The sequence below is a fragment of the Tasmannia lanceolata genome, unplaced genomic scaffold (assembly GCF_043159265.1).
Source record: "Tasmannia lanceolata isolate RefF3 unplaced genomic scaffold, GAP_Taslan_0.1 ptg000006l, whole genome shotgun sequence".
Lineage (NCBI taxonomy): Eukaryota > Viridiplantae > Streptophyta > Magnoliopsida > Canellales > Winteraceae > Tasmannia > Tasmannia lanceolata.
Window position 1 is genome coordinate 34,490,520 of NW_027518683.1, and position 19,731 is coordinate 34,510,250.

Below are 19,731 nucleotides of genomic sequence, written 5' to 3' on the forward strand. Positions count from 1 at the left end.
GAATGGCAATCAACTCAAAAGTTCAAGCTTGGCTCAAGCATCAATGGAGCTGAGTGAAGACATGTCAAAGCCTCTACAAGGTGCCAACAAGATTGAAGACCAAGTAAATTTAGAATGTAAATGGTCATTCATGTTTAATCTAGGTCTATGGCACAAAGGAGAGAGTTAAAATCAACATAGATAGAATTTAATGGGTTTGTGAATGTTCATAATGGTGTCTCAACATTGTTGGACCCTCATGACATTCCATTTAACTTGATAAATCAAAGTTCCAAAAGCCCAAACAAAGACAGCAAAAATATAAGAAAATATCTGCTGTTGTAGGCTTCTCAGAACTCCGAGAATATTCTTGGAGCTCTGAGCTCGAAACTCCGAGAATGGTTCCAGGTTAAAAAAAATAAGGGTCGGAGCTCCGAGCCCGGAGTCCGAGAAGACTGTTGGGGAGCTTAAAAATTGTGTGTTTTTCTTCTCCCCTCTATATATATGAACCTAGGGACTCTTGGAACATCATCTAAGGAGTTTACAAAGATTTTAAGAGCACTAAAAGGCATTCATTCTCCTTCTCCTCAAGACCTTCACTGTCAATCTCTCTCTTGTGCCAGTTTCCTTAGATTATTCTTGAGAGACTTTAGGACTTTCATTTGTTCATCTTGTTCTTGTGAGAGTGAGTGAGCTTTACTTTAAATTACCCTATCTAGAGGCAAGCAAGCTTTTTCATTTAATCTTCTTGGCACAAAGGGCGCCGTAGAAGACCCTTGGAGCGTGAAGCTCGATTTGTACAAGGCGGAAGGAACGCCGTATTTAAGTTCCTTGGAGAAGATAGTGGAATCCTCAAGGAGAGTAACTTGAGAAGAGTGGAGTAGGTCTTGAGCTAAGACTGAACCACTATAAAAATCATTGTGTCAAAGCTTCTTTGTCTCTTCACCTCTTCTCTTGTGGTAAGCTTTTTACTATTGTCTTAAATACTATTTTTGAGTTTCTATTCAATCTAAAACTAGTGCAATCTAAGTTTTCAAAATCCTTAAAATTTGAAAAGAAACCCAATTCACCCCCTCTTGGGTTGCTAAGTGGAATTTCACTTGGTATCAGAGCATAGGCTCTTACATAGGATTTCTCTTTGAAAACCTACAAGGGAAAGATCCAAATGGCAACCTTTTCTCATAGCAATGAGGGGCAATCCACTACTAGACCTCCCTTCTTCAATGGCTTAAACTATCCATATTGGAAAGCTAGAATGAGAGTGTTTTTAAAATCTTTAGATTATGATGTTTGGAGAAGTATCCAAAATGGATATAATGAACCTAGTGTTGATATGGAACTATGGGATGAAAATGAAAGAAAAGAGTCCACTATCAATGCAAAAGCAATGAATGCCTTGATTTGTGCCTTCTTTCCCGAGGAGTTCAATCGAGTTTCTACTCTTGAAACCGCTAAGGAGATCTGGGATATGTTAGAGATAGCTCATGAAGGGACAAATCAAGTGAAAGAGTCCAAGATGAATCTTCTCTTTAGAGAATATGAACTATTCATGATGGACCCTAATGAAACCATTGCCGAAATGCATACTAGGTTCACAAACATAACAAATGGGTTGAGATCATTAGGTAAACAATTGTCTAGCAAGGACTTAGTTACTAAAATTCTTAGGTCATTACCTAAAGATTGGGATCCCAAGGTCACCGCCATTGAAGAAGCAAAAGATGTATAAAAAATGAGCTTAGAAGACTTAATAGGATCCTTAATAACTTTTGAAATGGTTTTAAAAGGAAGAGAAACCTTAAACAAACAAAAGGAAGATACAAAAAGGAAAGGAATAGCTTTTAAAGCAAGAGTTGAGAGTGAAGAGGAAGAGAGTGAAGAAGACACACAAGATAATTTTGCTCTCTTCACCAAGAGATTCAAGAAATTTCTCAAGTTCAAGAAAGGAGGCAACTCTAGCCAAGGAAGAAATAGGCCTTCAAGCAAAGAGGAAATGAGATGTTATAAGTGCAACAAGGTTGGTCATATAAGGCCAAATTGCTCACTCATCAACAACAATGACAAGGATAGGAAGAATAGAAGAAATGGCAAAAAGGCTTTGTGTGCGGCGGCTTAGGATGAAGGGAGTGCTTCATCCGGAAATGAATCCAACGGAAAGGATGAAGATGACCTTTGCTTCATGGGACTCGCCCATGTGACACAAGACATCTCCGTATCCGAGGTAAATGATGTTGATGATATGTCTCATGAATTCTCTAATGATGAACTAATATTTGCTTGTGAAAAACTTTATGAAAATTTGGATTTACAATTTGCCAAAAACAAAACAATGAAAAAGTCCTTACAAGATATCACTAGGGATTTTGGGTTCTTGAAAAAGGAATTCGATTTGCAAACAAATACAAGTGAAAAATTGATTTTGGAAAACAAAGCTTTGAATGAAGAAGTAGACAAATTAATCCTTGAAAACAAAAGCTTGAAAGAGGAAAATGAGAAACTTGTTTTGAAATGCAAAGAACTTGATTTAACATTTAAAAAATTCTCATGTGGCAAAAACAAACTAGATGAAATTCTTGAAAATAAGCTTGTCTCTCTAGAAAAAAATGGTCTTTGTTACCAACCCCTTTCTAAAGGAAAAGCCTCATTCAAAAATAAGTTTATGATGAATTCCTCCCACATCCATGCTAACACTAGTGCTTTTATTCCTACTTGTCACTATTGTGATAGAATAGGACACTTAAGGTTTGCATGCAATGTTAAGAAATCAAAAGCATCTAAATTTATGTGGGTTAAAAAAGATGAGTTTTATGATGTTGCTAACCTTGAAGAACCCAAGAAAAAGTGGGTACCTAAAACTTCAACATGAATTTTGATTCTTGTAGGTGTGCTTGAAAGGAAAACCCTAAAAGAATAAGTGGTTCTTGGATAGCGGTTGCTCAAGGCACATGACGGGAGACGTAACCAAGTTCGCATGTGTCACCGTGAGTCATCAAGGAAATGTCACCTTTGGGGATGATACAAGAAGCAAAATCATCGGTGAATGTACCATTTAAATTAAGGACATTATAGTTGAACATGTTTTGCTCGTTGATGGTCTTTCATTTAATTTGATAAGCATTAGTCAACTATGTGATCTAAGATTTTGAAGGCTAAAAATAATGAAGTTGAATTTGTTGCATATAGAGATAGCAATATGTATTCATTAGCATTAGAAGACCTTGAAAATCAAAACATCCAATGTCTCTCCGCCATGGATGATAACCCTTGGTTATGGCATAGGAGACTTGGTCATGCTCATATGGATTTGATTTCAAGATTATCTTCTAAAAATCTTGTGAGAGAGTTACCTAAACTCAAATACATTAAAGATAAAGTTTGTAGTGCTTGCATTCAAGGAAAACATGCTAAAGACTCTTTTAAACCCATAAGTGTATTAGCTACCTCTTGTCCATTACAACTCCTTCACATGGACCTATTTGGTCCCATGAAGACTCGTAGTAGAGGAGGCAGTAGATATGTATATGTGATTGTTGATGACTACTCTAGGTTCACTTGGGTGTTATTTTTAACTAGTAAAGATGAAACCTTCAAGAAATTTGTCAACTAGTGCAAGCGAATTCAAAATGAACAAGGGATTTTCATAAATGAAATTAGAAGTGATCATGGAACCGAGTTTGAGAACATTGAGTTTGATATCTTTTGTAATGAAAATGGAATCAAGCACAATTTCTCGGCTCCAAGAACTCCCCAACAAAATGGGGTAGTTGAAAGGAAAAATAGATCACTTATTGAAATGGCTAGAACCATGTTAAATGAGCACAATGTTCCAAAAAACTTTTGGGCGGAAGCCGTTCACACGGCTTGCTATCTTTTAAATAGAGTGCTCATTAGACCTCATCTTAACAAAACACCTTATGAATTATGGAGTGGAACACCCCCCAAAGTTAGCTATTTCAAAGTTTTCGGTTGTAAATGTTTTATATTAAACATGAAAGACACCTTGCACAAGTTTGATTCAAAATCCGATGAAGGTATCTTCTTAGGCTATTCAACCCATAGTAAAGCTTATAGAGTCTACAACAAAAGAACTCAAATTGTTTAAGAATCCGTGCATGTCAAATTTGACGAGTCATTTGAACCTCCTAAAGTAATTAATGAAGATGATGATGGTGTCAAACTTCTAGAGCCTCATAGTCAAGTAGAGTCCATTGTTCAACCCTTAGAAAATCTTAATTTAGAAGGTCAACCTATAGAAGAACTTGAAGTAGAAGGTCTTCCCAAGCATAGTAGCATCATGTCTAGTCACCCTCCTACTCAAATCATAGGTGAAACCTCACAAGGAGTTAAGACAAGATCTCACTATAAGAATGTTTCTGCCAACATGGCCTTTATTTCCCAAATAGAACCCAAGTCCATAAAATAAGCTGAAAAGGATGAATTTTGGATGATTGCTATGAATGAGGAACTAAACCAATTTGAGAGAAACCAAGTATGGAGGTTAGTTCCTAAGCCTAGTGATCACCCGGTTATTGGGACTAAATGGGTGTTTAGAAACAAACTCGATGAGCATGGAGATATTCAAAGGAATAAAGCTAGATTGGTAGCCCAAGGTTACAACCAAGAGGAAGGTATCGATTATGATGAGACCTTTGCTCCGGTTGCTAGATTGGAAGCCATAAGGATGCTACTTGCATTTGCATCCCATAAAAACTTTAAGTTGTATCAAATGGATGTAAAGAGTGCATTCCTAAATGGGTATATTATGGAGGAAGTTTATGTTGAACAACCTCCCGGTTTTGAGGATTTCAAATACCCTAATCACGTATATAGGTCGGACAAAGCCTTGTACGGTCTAAAGCAAGCTCCTAGAGCTTGCTATGAGAGGCTTAGCTCCTTCCTATTAGAAAGTGGCTTTCAAATGGGCACGGTTGACAAAACCTTGTTCATTAAAAGAAAAGGAAAAGATATGCTTATTGTTCAAGTCTATGTAGATGATACAATATTTGGTGCTACCAATGATAAGATGTGTGAAGAATTCGCACAATCCATGCAAAAAGAGTTTGAAATGAGTATGATGGGAGAGCTTACCTATTTCCTAGGACTTCAAATCAAACAATGTAAAAATGGAATTTTCATCAACCAAGAGAAGTATACTAGGGAACTCCTTAAGAAATTTAGCATGGATAGCTCACAAATCAGGCCAACTCCTATGAGCACTTCCACCAAATTAGAAAAGGATGAAAGTGGGAAACCGGTTGATGAGAAAAAGTTTAGAGGAATGATAGGTAGTCTATTATATTTGACCTCTAGTCGGCCGGATATAATGTTTAGCGTGTGTATTTGTGCTAGGTTTCAATCGGGTCCTAAAGAGTCTCATTTGAGTGCCGTTAAGAGGATATTCAAATATCTCAAATGAACTCCTTCTTTAGGTTTATGGTATGAACGATCGAATGAATTCAACCTAGTAGGATTTTTGGATGCCGACTTTGCCGGTTGTAGAATTGATAGAAAAAGCACAAGTGACACTTGTCAATTTCTAGGAAGGTCTCTAGTGTCTTGGTTTAGCAAAAAATAAAACTCGGTAACCTTGTCTACAACTGAAGCAGAATACATTGCGGCCGGCGCTTGTTGTGCACAAATCTTATAGATGAAGAACACTCTCATGGACTACAATCTTGCATTTAGTAATGTTCCAATCCATTGTGACAATACAAGTGCCATCAACTTGATAAAAAATTCAATTCAATATTCTAGAACTAAGCACGTAGAGGTAAGGCATCATTTCTTAAGAGATCATTCTCAAAAAGGGGATATTGAAATTAAGTACATCCACACCAATGAACAATTGGTGGATATCTTCACAAAACCCCTTAATGAGGATTGATTTTGTGATCTTAGGAGTGGACTCAACATTTGGAGCTTGAATCAAGTCAAAGAGTTTGCACATGAAGCATGAATAGAAGACACAATTCTCCTTGTATATATATATATATATATATATATATATATATATCTCTTCTTTTGATAGTGACTACATGGTTTTAGATGATCCAACCCTAACTCTAAAACTCACTCAATTGGTACCCATAGCCCACTTCATGTCAAGGGGGAGTCGGTACCATCACCCTTAATTAAGATACTTAAAACTTTGGCCATGTGCCATCATCTAAACCTTCGGCAAGTCATATGTGTAATTCATGCATTGGATCATGGTTTATACTTGCAATGTCACATATATATATATATATTTATGTGTATGTGTGTAACTATGTCATCCTTAAAAAATAAAAATAAAAAAAAAATTCTCAGAACTCCGAGATTTGGTCTCGGAACTCCGAGAATATGGGCAGAGGGCACCTGGAAAGGTTCTCGGAACTCCGAGACAATTTCACGAAACTCCAAGATTTCGTCCAGGTGGTCCTCGGAGCTCCGAGAAAATGTCTCGGAACTCTGAGAATCGGACCAGTAGAAAATAAATAAAAAAATCGTGTGTTCTCGGAACTCCGAGATTTTTCTCGGAGCTCCGAGAATCGGGCCAGGAGCGTTAAAACCCTGGACCCGGTTTAGTTTTTCTCATTTTTTCTTCTCTTCTTTCCCTCTTCCCTCCATTTCTCTTCAACCCCTACCTCCATTTTCGTTATTTTTCTTCATTTTCTCCCTTCATCTTCCTCCAAAACCCTCTTCGCCCTTCCAAATCCCTCTCTTCTTCCTAAAAACCTTAGTTTTTTCTTTAAATCCCTCTCTTCTTCCTAAAAACCTTAGTTTTTTTCATTAAAACCCTAGGATTTCACCCTTTTTTCATTTTTTCTTTCATCATTTCTCTATTTCTTCTATTTTTCTCCATTTTAGGGCTCTTTCTCTTCTTTATTTTTCTCTCCACCCACATCTTTCTCTCACCATGCCTCCTAAAACCAAAAATCTCAACCTTGGCGGCTCCTCCCAAGCTGTAGACCCTGAATACGTTCCTGAAGAAGTTTTCGAGGAAGAAGGCGAAGGCGAAGGCTGTGGTGGTCGAGGTTGTGTCCAACTCCTTTTTCACTGGGGATAAGGCCAAGAAACTCTGGGCCGACGTCGGCACTAGGGGCATCCTCACCGGCAGGTACATTGATTCCCCTGTCCTTCCAAATTTTGATTTAAAGGCAAAATTTGATGCCATTCATTGGACACCCATCCTTCACCTCAACGAATCCGTTTACCCTCGATTGGTGCGTCTCTTCTATGCCAATCTCACCATTTTCCCTTCCTTCTTCAAAATCGAATCCAAGATCAAGAAAATAGTCATCAAACTCAACTATCACACTTTTGCCACACTTCTTGGGATTAGCCATGAGGGCCTCTTACACTATTTTTGGCCGGAAGATGGGACACATTCCCTTGATGATCTTGATCATGACACTGTCTATGGTCGGATAACACGGCGCTACCACGCCAATATGCCTGTACAATCTGCTGACCTCATTCCGGTTGCGCGCATGCTTCATAACTTCATGTACCGCATCTTCATACCTCGTGCTGGGATGCGTGAAGCCCTACGACCCTTAGAGGCATATCATGTTTCGCTACATGTTTCAGACCCCTGGCCATTACCGCTCTTCCTTGCCATATGGCATGATTCTCACCCGTGTCTTCTGCCACTTTGGCATCATCTTGGATGGAGAGATGACCATGACTCCGACTGCACCGTTTGATGTTCAGACCTTTAACCGCATGGCTCTCAATCAAGCCGCGATTGACATTGATTCTGACGATGAAGGCGGCTACGAAGCCGAGGACCAGGCTGCACCGGTACCTCAGCCATCACAGGATACCTCTCAGTTCTGCACTCGCCAGGATTTGGCTCACATGCAGGAGGGTATTGAGCGATCCATGGCCTCACAGTTTGAGCAGCTGTCTACCCATGTCGACTCTGAGATTTCGACTCGCTTCCAGACCTTGACTACCCATGTTGATGACCAGTGGGCCGCCTATTATCGCTACCTCTCCGGTGACCAGTGAGGCCAGGCGCTGGGCAGTTCTTCTCATCAGCCACCGCCTTCTCCGCAGCAGTCGATGACTTTCGCTCTCTGATGATGGCTCCTGTCTTGCTCAGATTTCTCTTTATATTAGGCTTATCTAGATGCTTCTATAGTCAGTTGGATCTTTTTGGGATGTATTCGGTTTATCTACTTCTGTCACTGTTATGATGTGTCGTGGATGCTATGTCCTTTGACTGGTTGTATGCACTTTTATGTATGCCATTTCACATCATCTATATATATATATATATCTTTGGTTTACTGTGCGGTGAGCTTCTCTGTTTTATTTCTTTGCTTGCATAACTTGTCTTATGCCTGCTTTCTCTATTGCATTGCACTTCACTTCACTTGTCTCATTGGCTCTCACCTACACTCTTTCCTTTTGTTCCACCTTTTTGGTGATGATAAAAGGAGGAGAATATTTGAACTCCCAAGTCATAATAACATGCATATATTAAGGGGGAGCCCAAATTGTTTTATTCATCCCTAAAGGGGTAGCTCCTACCCAAAAACAAATTATTTTTGTCATCATAAAAAAGGGGGAGATTGTTAGCCCAAGGGTTCAACAAGTACTCCCATCGAAATGTTTTGATGATTAACAAATTCAATTTGTTATAAAATAAAGGTTGTATACACTAATGATTTCCATTGGCAAAGTTATGGTGTTGATAGCGTATCATCCTCAAGAGTGCATGACAAATGGCAAATCATTCAAGCTCAAAGTGATATCAAGGCATGAAGAAGGCATCACCATCTCAAAGGCATTCAAAGACAAGGTTGAACTCTAGCCTAACAAGAATGACAATCATCTCAAAAGATCAAGCTTGGCTCAAGCATAAGAATGGCAATCAACTCAAAAGTTCAAGCTTGGCTCAAGCATCAATGGAGCTGAGTGAAGACATGTCAAAGCCTCTACAAGGTGCCAACAAGATTGAAGACCAAGTAAATTTAGAATGTAAATGGTCATTCATGTTTAATCTAGGTCTATGGCACAAAGGAGAGAGTTAAAATCAACATAGATAGAATTTAATGGGTTTGTGAATGTTCATAATGGTGTCTCAACATTGTTGGACCCACATGACATTCCCTTTAACTTGATAAATCAAAGTTCCAAAAGCCCAAACAAAGACAGCAAAAATATAAGAAAATATCTGTTGTCGTAGGCTTCTCGGAACTCCGAGAATGGTTCCAGGTTCAAAAAAAATAAGGGTCGGAGTTCCGAGCCCGGAGTTCGAGAAGATCGTTGGGGAGCTTAAAAATTGTGTATTTTTCTCCCCTCTATATATATGAACCTAGGGACTCTTGGAACATCGCGTAAGGAGTTTACAAAGATTTTAAGAGCACTAAAAGGCATTCATTCTCCCTCTCCTCAAGATCTTCACTGTCAATCTCTCTCTTGTGTCATTTTCCTTAGATTATTCTTGAGAGACTTTAGGACTTTCATTTGTTCATCTTGTTCTTGTGAGAGTGAGTGAGCTTTACTTTAAATTAGCATATCTAGAGGCAAGCAAGCTTTTTCATTTCATCTTCTTTGTCTTTGGCATAAAGGGCGCCGTAGAAGACCCTTAGAGCGTGAAGCTCGATTTGTACAAGGCGGAAGGAACGCCGTATTTAAGTTCCTTGGAGAAGATAGTGGAATCCTCAAGGAGAGTAACTTGAGAAGAGTGGAGTAGGTTTTGAGCTAAGACCGAACCACTATAAAAATCATTGTGTCAAAGCTTCTTTGTCTCTTCACCTCTTCTCTTGTGGTAAGCTTTTTACTATTGTCTTAAATACTATTTCTGAGTTTCTATTCAATCTAAAACTAGTGCAATCTAAGTTTTCAAAATCCTTAAAATTTGAAAAGAAACCCAATTCACCCCCTCTTGGGTTGCTAAGTGGAATTTCAACTAGACCTTATTACTTACCAAAAGGTCAAAAATAATTTCTGTGGGTGCGTGAAATTGTTGTATGTCTGGCTTGGCGAAAAACTTCAAGTTCTTCAGCGACAAAACCAAAATCCGTATACCCTGAAGAATTTTCGTGCATGGAAACCAATAGTGAATCAACCTCAGTCCATTGATGAATGGCGCAATTGGTTGCAGCATGTAGAGGAGAGCCAGTTTCGTTGGGTAAGTCATTCATGCTTCCAAGTTTTCACTAGCACTTACCCATATCCGTTTGTTTACCTCATGGGTACCGAGAAATCTTCCTTTTATGCACCCATGCGTTTTCTCCATCAGATTATGGGAATTCCATGTCCTCACGGAATCATAGTCCCTCCTCTTTGTGAAGATCTCACTCCTGATCTTGTTCGATCCATTGTGGCTGCTTGGGGAAATAAAAATATGGAGAGGAGATTTTCTTTAGTATCTAAAATCCGACGTGGAGAAATATCGGAAGAGCCCGCAAGCAGGAGAGCTCAGATTGAGGAGCCTTGAGGATCTATATCATGTTTTATTATCTTGATTTCTACATTTCCTTTATTGTCAGTCTGCTTATCCAGTTGTGATCAGAGATTAATATTTCCATCCGTTGTAATCACAATTTGAATTCTATTAATGAAAGTGTGTTTTTGTTTCTCTTGTCACTATTTGATTGAATATCTTATCTCATTTATCATTCATTTTAATCTAGTTTTTATACTTCTATTTCAGGATTCTAACATAGAGCAATCATAGCTTCTCAGAAAACTCATATTTCAAAACCAACCTGGTCCCGTTAGACATCTGATTCCAGGCTGAGTCGACAGTCTTTGTCACCACCCTCTTTACTTCCCCACTGTTACCCCTTTCAAACTTTCAGGAAACTCTTTCACCCATTCTACCCACACCTGAACCAATGGCGGGGAATGGACATAATACCCTGGACACCAATGAGATGATGAAGACATAATACCCTAGCACAATTGGGCACCATCAATGAAGAAATTGCTCGCCTGAAAAATGATAGAAGTTCTACTTCTAAAGAACATGCTCCCCAGCATCCTTCAGTCATACTTCCTCCACCTCCTATGATGAACAGACCAGCAATGTTCGCTGTTGAGGATGATTTGAGGATGAGCAGTATGCAGAAGAGAATTATCACCCTCATCTGGATAGAGCCGATAAGGGCAAGGTGATAACAGACAGACTGGACAGGCTGACCCAGGAGATGGAAAACATAAAATTCCAAAGCCCGAAAAAGTTGAACATGGCAGATTTTATGATTTATCCGGGAGTCACATTACCTCCAAGATTCAAAGTACCAGACATGGATAAATACGATGGGACAGGGTGTCCTAGAAGTCATTTCATGTTTGTTCTTCCTGTGGGACCTGATCCCGTGAGAGGGGAATGGCCCGCGAGCCGCCTTCCTCTCTCTTGACCAAAACATGACAATTATGAACAGACCAACAATAGGGATGAACATTGGCTGGGCTTGTGCTGCAGAAGTGGTTGTATGGTGCATAGGCTCTTTACCTTTAGAACTGAAAGGCGATGACCCGAGTTTCTCAGCAAGTTGGGCTTTCATGGCCTAATTTTCATCGTTGATCTCTTGTAATTGCTGGAGAACTAAGGCAAGAGTTTCAGCAACAGTAGCGAGCGAAGGATTCTCCTGGTTTTCTGCCATGGGTGAGGAGAAAGAAGGGGACGCTGGAGTTCTCACAGAGTGTGGTGGAGAGACAGATTTCATCTCCAACCGTGAAGAAGTCCGAACCCAAGGAGTGGTAGAGTTAGCTACGGTGCCAACTTCCTGTCATGGAAACAATGAACACGAGGTATATGAGCTTGACATTCATGGAGTGTTTCTTCTCAATGACTGAAAAAGATTATGGAGTAAGCAAGTAATTGGGACAATAAGATGAATCCTAAATGACCAAAACATGACAATGATGACAAAATCGTATAAGGAAATGCCCTAGTTCAAGGATCATGAGAGTGAACTCTGAAGGACTTAGAAAAATATTCTTGAAAAAGGTTGCCCTTAGAGTAAGAAGAGACTAAGGGTACAAGTACGATCAAATCATCAAGATTGCACAATCAAATGATTGATACACAATTCCTGCCAATTGAGAAAGAGAATGAAGACATAATCGAATCCCACAAGAGGCGAATGATAGACACATGATCAAAAGATGAGATTGCATAGGATTGTTTTCAACGGGTAGATCAGGAATGGCTAATCCTAAGAGATCTTAGGAAAGATGGGATTTATATCCTAATCCCAAAGGAAAAGTTTTTTAATCTTCGTACATTTTAACAGTGTTACCTGAAGGATCTCGACTCAAGACTTTGTTAGTGTTCCTAAGAACCGATCGTAGCCATTGGACCATGGACTACGGCCTAATCTAGACACCATTGGATAAGATATCCTAATCTAAGCTCACACACGTGATGCACGTGTGTTCGTATACTATATGCATGTGTGGGGTAATCTAGGGGTAAAGCCAAGAGTTCCCTTAGCGCAAAATCCGTGCTCAATATACTGTACCAGTGTCCGGCGTACCAGTACGTGAACAAGAGATCCGTTTACGCACCATAAAGGTACTAGGCTAAAAGTGGAATGCTGCTCTAGCACAAAGGCACCAGGTGATGAAATCCCAGTCAACTATGCTAGATAACACTCCGGGTTCCTAAAATAGAACGTGTGTGCATGTGAGATGCAAGTGATGTAAGTGTGTGAATAAGTTTGCGCAATCTATGATGCCTTCAGGTTTTGTTAGATTAAATTTGAGTATAATGTGTTGAGAAAATAAAACATACAAATTAATCTAACAAGTATAAGATATACGATAGAGTTTTTTATGAGCCAGTGAAAATAAATTCAAACGAATTATCTTTTGAAATTTTAATGAAGTTAGGTGATCCCCAGTAGAGCCGGGACCCGATCCCGCGAGAGGGGAATGGCCCGCGAGCCGCCTTCCTCTCTCTTGGTCTCTCGTACCCACGCAAATGACGTGTGCTTTTTATTATTGATTTTAATTACCCAACCAAGCAGGCACCAACAAAACCATAGGGTGCAAACAAACGTGCAACCCAGTACCCATAAGGGCAGGGGTAAGCTGCCGAGCCTAGCAAGGTGTGATTTAATTCATCTTTTCTGTGAACTTGGGATCACTAAGACAATCCGAATTACCCACAAAAGAGAGTGATAGAGTCACCACCTAGATGAGGGATATAGGACCCATAATTGACCAGAAATCTAGACTCGTTACTTGGTTACGAGAATAGAAGGTATTGGGAGTTACCACCACATGCACCATTCCTGCCCGATAATCGGTCTTCAATTCCGAAAGTTAACTCTTTTGAATTTCTTTTAAATTGCTCATTTAACTCTATATTAATGTGCGAACTACGTGACATGCATCCTAAGATTTAATTTCAATGTATTCTCTAATGTGTATATTGATTTTCTTAATTTGTTTGAATTCAATCTAAGTGAATATTCTCCTAAAATGCTAATTGGAGGAAAATCCTACATATTTTAATTAAAAATTTATAACAAAAACTAATATAGAAAACCCCACCATTTGTGTGTGGGGCCGACTCGTGATTAGTATGCCATCAAGCATCCAAGCTGCCTACGTACCCAAGCCTCACTGGGATCAGAGTCGATGTAGTTCCGTGCATCTGAACTAAGCTACTTATGCCTAACTCATCTAGGACACCGACCTAGACTGGATTGACAGTTTTAACAGTTTAAGAGAAATTATTTAATTCATGTTGAAGATTTTATTATCCTAAGACTTCATCTAAGATGCTTTATGGTCATATCTAAGTGCAATACGTCCCTTAGACTAATGCATGTTAACCTACATCTTAGGTAACTAGGTTTGTCCTAGGAGAAAATTGGGTGACTAGTGTAACTAGATCTATGGCACGGTTGCTATCCATAGCAATCAGTTGTGATGAGGCTGAACTCCCTAACTCTAGGACACCCTAAAACCTAGGACACAACGCGAGGTAAGTGTTCATAATTGGTTCTAAAGGTCCTTACGAAGAGATACTGTTATCCAACGTTCCAAAAGCATTGATCAAATGATCTTAATTTATTAAGTAAATAATTTTTAATTTTTCAAAGATTTTCGATTCCTAACATCGAAGGAATACCAAAGGCTCTATGGTTGGCAAATTTCAGCCTTGAGTTGCATCCATGGAAGGGCATCGTGCTCTCAATCATTGTATAATTTAACACATAAATTATAGTATATTATTGCCTGGCATGATTCTCAGGATTTTCGTAGACAGTGGACCTCGGAGCCAACAACATACTATAATTTACATGCTCAAATTATGCAGGAACGATCACAATTAGTATACGATTATGAATGCAATATCGGCAGTTAAACCGTCACATCATAGTCAATTTACAAAGGGAATCTATAACCTCTAGGGTTTCTGTTTCAAAAAATTTTAAGGTTAAATATATGATGAAAAAATAGGATTTTCTGAAAGTTTTCACTGACTTTTGTGTTGATTTACTATTAAGTTATGATTTATTAACATTAAGACCAGATTGCTAGGATTACACAGTAACCCTAAGCAATCAAACTCCAAATTCATGGTAACTTTTTCAGTAATAAGATATGAATGAGTTTAGACTAGTGGAAAAGTTTTATGAATTTGGAATAAGGTTTCCTATCAATTTCTAAATTTCCAAAATTTAGGTCAGATTGTAAATTAAGAAATTACCTCATAGCATACAAATCTCAAATCAAGTAAAACTGTTACAGTATAGATAGAATCATGGTATTAGACTACTGTAAAAATTTTAAAGGTATTTAGCAAGCTTTGATGCCAATTAAAATTCACACAAAATTCTGATAAAATCAATGAATCAATTAAAAAGTAGATTAAATGATATCCTAAACTCATGTAGAAATTCCAGGAGATATACAACATGTTATATGATTTACTATCAAAATTTCAAGAACTAATAATTAATGCTCCTCCATAAAATTAATTTTTGAATAAAAAGGGGACTTCGTTTCCTAGGAATTAAAACCCGTTTTTTTAAAGAGAATTAAAACCCGTTTTTTTAAAGGAAAATTGCGAAATCATTTTAAACCTTTGTAAAATATTTTGAAAATTTTTTTCTAACCTTATAATGGCCTAAACTACTGGTTTGTAGGAAAAAGATTCGAAATTACATTAATTTAATATAAAAAAGAATTACGACGCGTAAAATGAAGAAGCGATTAGAACACAAATAAAAAAACCTTTTTTCGAAATAATAATTTCATGAGAAATTCAATTTATTATTGAACATTAATTCTTGAGAGTTTCATCGATTTTTAAAACCTTTTGATATTTATTAAAAATGGCCAAAATGTAAAATAATTCAAAACCGGATTAAACAAATTCAAAAAAATCCAAAACTTTTTGGGTGGTCTGAAAATCAAAAAATTGGTTTGGAAAGATATTTTAACAAATTTTGGACTTGCTTTGATATACTTATGGCTTCATTCATCAAGAAATAACCCCTTTCGGGGTTATTTTTTGAAAAATAGAATCAAAATTAAAACGGCTAAACTGCGATTGGAATTCAGTTTACAGTTGTATTTTATTGTATAGAAATCTCAAAAAATATCAGTTTTTAAAGAAACCCACGTTTTCATACACTTGCTTTGATAATCCGATTTAAATCCATATTGAATAAAAAAGAAAGAAAATCATTATTAAATAGAGGAAAATTAATTTTTTGGTAAAATTTTGAATTTTGAAAATTTATAATCTATATTATAACATACTGGAATTTCAAGGAAAAATTCAATGATTTGATCTATCGAAAGTAAAACCCTAACATGTTTTTCTACTTGTGATATTACAAAGATAAAGATCCTACCGTTGATCGCGCTCCTTGTCCCTAGGGTGCGTAGATCCGAGGTATACGCTTTGTCGCACCCTTTTATATGATAAAGGAGATCCAAAGAACACCCCAAAGATCCTTGATGTGTGATTTGTTGAAGAAGAAAAGGGAATTCAAGAATCCCTTTTGTGAAGAACCCTTGAGATTTTTCTTGGGAAGAGAGAGAGAAATGACGAATTTGCATTTTTTTGAATCCTTCCTAGAATTATTTGCTTTGATTTTTATGCAAAAAAGCTAGGGTTAAGAGAGAAATAGTAGTTTCCAATGTGAGAGCTCCCTTTTTAGCTTGTTTCCAATTTTCCCCTCTTGCTTTCTTTCTTTCTTGTTTCCAAATTGGATTTAATTCCAATTTTAATTTCTTGTCAATCAAGACATGCTATTCTTCATTCTACATTGCTTCTTTAGAAGAAAATATTTTTTAAGCAATCATTCTTCTTTTCCTTCTTTTCTTTTTTTATTCTTTTTATTTTTCTTTTAACAAATATGATGTCACCATTATGACATATCAAGGTTGGGTGCTCAACTCATGTGGGTCAGCCATGTGTGACACCCACTATAGTGGTGACCCATATGGGTGAACCCACATGAGTTCCATCTTTGCGGGCTTTAGCCCAATGGGTCATTTCAAACGGATTTCGGGTTTTTCCGTAAAAATTCAATGAAATCTTTCTAAATTCAACATTCTATATATGGACCCAACCCATTTGACATTTATGGTGCATCCCTCACACATGATCGGACCGTCTTTTTTGGAAAATAATTTTTCGGACCAAAATGCCCCTATTTGACTGTTAGACATCCAAATGCGACCAAAATACCCTCAGACTGGTTCACCCCTAAAGGAAAAAATTAAAAATGAAAAGTCCTTGTGGTAAAACTTTAAAAATAGAAACTTTTAAAATTGGGTCCTTTCGGTGAGCAATATTAAACAGGATCATTTGATATCCCCTGAAAGTACCCAAAATGCCTTCAACACTCAAAATTTCCAAATTAAGCGAAACCACTGAGAAATTCTAAATTTAGCAGGTTTTCCAAAATTCAGAAAATCATTTATAATCTTTCAGATATATTTCGGGGATCAAAAAATTACACAAGAAAAGACCAAATTACCCGTAGGTGCTAGAATTTCGCGAGACTAGGGAAAACCCTAAGAAATTCCAAAAATAGCCGAAAATAGAATTTTGATGGTAGAAATTCCAAAGATTTAAAAATTCCGGTAGATTTCATTTGTTTTGATGGCTCAAAAATTTGTTCAAAAAATACCCAGAAATAGAATTTTGATGGTTCTAAAAATCGTTCATATAACAAAACAATTCGAAACTGATTGAAATTTGGTCATCAGTAGATTGTTGATGTTTAAATATCATATAAATTTTTTTAAAAGATTTGGAGTTTATTTATTATTTTTACTGGAATTGTTTTTATAAAATCACTGATTTTCATGTATATGAAGGACATATCATTAAACGAACTTCTTAAAAGCTGAAATTTGCTAGCAAGATGAATTGTCTAGGCAGAATCATATTTTGCATTTTTTGGAAATTTTGGGCATATTGTAGTATTTGTTATTGATTTTTAATTGCTCTGACCACAACATGAATATATCTGTTAAAAATAGACAATTATCAAAATAATGTCTGAATGTTTTTTTATAATTTTCTATTTGTCAAAGAATGATCTAGTAAAAGTTTGGTTGGATTTGGAATTAATTTGCTATATTTGTTAGTGTAAGGTCATCAATCTGACCCGAAAGTGGAAAATCAATTAAAAATCGAATTTCAATCTTTAAAATAATGAAAGATTCAAGCAGAATATATTTGTCAAGAACACATCATATCCTAAAATTTCTGGAATAGATAACTTAATTACCTATAGGCTTCTTTGTAAAATCATTAATCTGATCCAATTGTGATAAATTCATTTAAACATCCAAATTAATTCAAAGCACCTTCAAAATTTTCAGAGAACTCTAACTTTTCATCATGTATTCAATCATTAAGCCATCTGAAACAGAAATCTTAGGAGTAATAGATTTTCTTTGTAAAATAACACACTAGGATAATTTAGATGTCGAGATCGTAACCATAATCGTATACTAATTGCAATCGATACAGCATAATTGGAGTGCGTAAATTATAGTATGTTATTGGCTCCGAGGTCCACTCTCCACGAAAATCCTGAGAAATATGCCAGGCAATAAGATACTATAACTTACATGCTAAATTATATAAGGGTTGAGAGCACGATTCCCTTCCATGGTTACGATTCAAGGCCGAAACTTGTGAACCATAGAGCCTTTGGTATTCCTTAGATGTTTAGGAATAAAAAATCATCAAGTTCAACAAATTGAACTAGCTCACTCCATGTCTTTGGAACCATTGGATTACGGCTTCCCATCGTAGGAACCATTAGAGCCCCATTTAGGAACACTTATGTCATGTTGTATTCTAGGTTTTAAGGTGTCCTAGAGTTAGGGAGTTCAGCCTCATCACGACCGATTGCTATTATTAGCAATTGAGTCATAGATCTAATTACACTAGTTACCCCACGTTTTCATAGGACGGGCCTAGTTACCTAGGATGTAGGTTAACCTGCATTAGTCTAAGGAACGTCGTGCATTTAGCTAGGACCATATAACATCTTAGATGAAGTCATAGGATAATAAAATCTTCAACTTGAACTAAATAATTTCTCTTAAAACTGTTGAAACAGTCAATCCAGTCTAGATCGGTATCCTAGATGAGTTAGGCATAAGTAGCTTAGTTTAGGTGCACCGAACTAGGTCGACTCTGATCCCAGTGAGGCTTGGGTATGTAGGCAGCTTGGATGCTTGATGGCATACCAATCACAAGTCGGCTCCACACATAAGTGGTGGGGTTTTTGTATATTAATCCTTAAATTAAAAGTAATTAAATCACTTAGGACTTTCCATTAAATTAGAATTTTATGAGAACTTTCACTTAGATTGAATTCAAACAAATTAAAAAAATCAAGATACACATTTAGGAATTACACTGAAATTAGATCTTAGGATGCATGTCATGTAGTTTGCACATTAATATAGAGTTAAATGAGCCATTTAAAAGAAATTCAAAACAGTTAACTTTTGTAATTGAAGACCGATTATCGGGCAGGAATGATGCATGTGGTGGTAACTCCCCATACCTTCCATTCTCGTAACCAGGTAACGAGTCTAGATTTCTGGTCAATTATGGGTCATAGATCCCTCATCTAGGTGGCGACTCTGTCACTATCTTTTGTGTGGAATTCGGATTGCCTTAGTGATCCCAAGTTCACGAAAAAGATGAATTAAATCACCTTGCTAGGCTCGGCGGCTCAAACAGAAGATGCATTGTCCAAGGGCCTGAGATCGAGGATTTCTTCTGATTCAAGAGAAGGAAAAAGACCTATGGTAGCACCTAAGGAGGTTCACAATGTGAAAACTGCTCCGCCAGCAAGGAGGGTAAATTTTGGTGAAGGTCGCCCCAGAGAGGAAAGAGCCAAGACGATTCGATCCTTTGCCGTATTCCCTTTCAGTGGCATTGAAGAAACTGTTGAGGGACAAGAAGATTGAGCTACTAGAACCTAAAGAGATTCCAAATCCTCTCCTGAGGTACTGGAGGAAGGATTACTATTGCGAATACCATCAGAGTGTCGGACATCTGATTGATAGATGTATGGCATTGAAGCATAAGATTCAAGACATGATTGAAGCAAAGAAAATTACTATTGAAGCTCCTAACGTCACTCACAATCCTTTGCCGACGCATGCAATCCCTCCGCCAAATGTTTATGCAATCCTTACAGAGGAAGTTGCTTTAGACCATTCCCGTATCTGAGCAGTAATCTCTGAGGAACCGTATGTTCTGAGATGGGAAGAGGAAGATGAAGATACCGAAAATAAGAA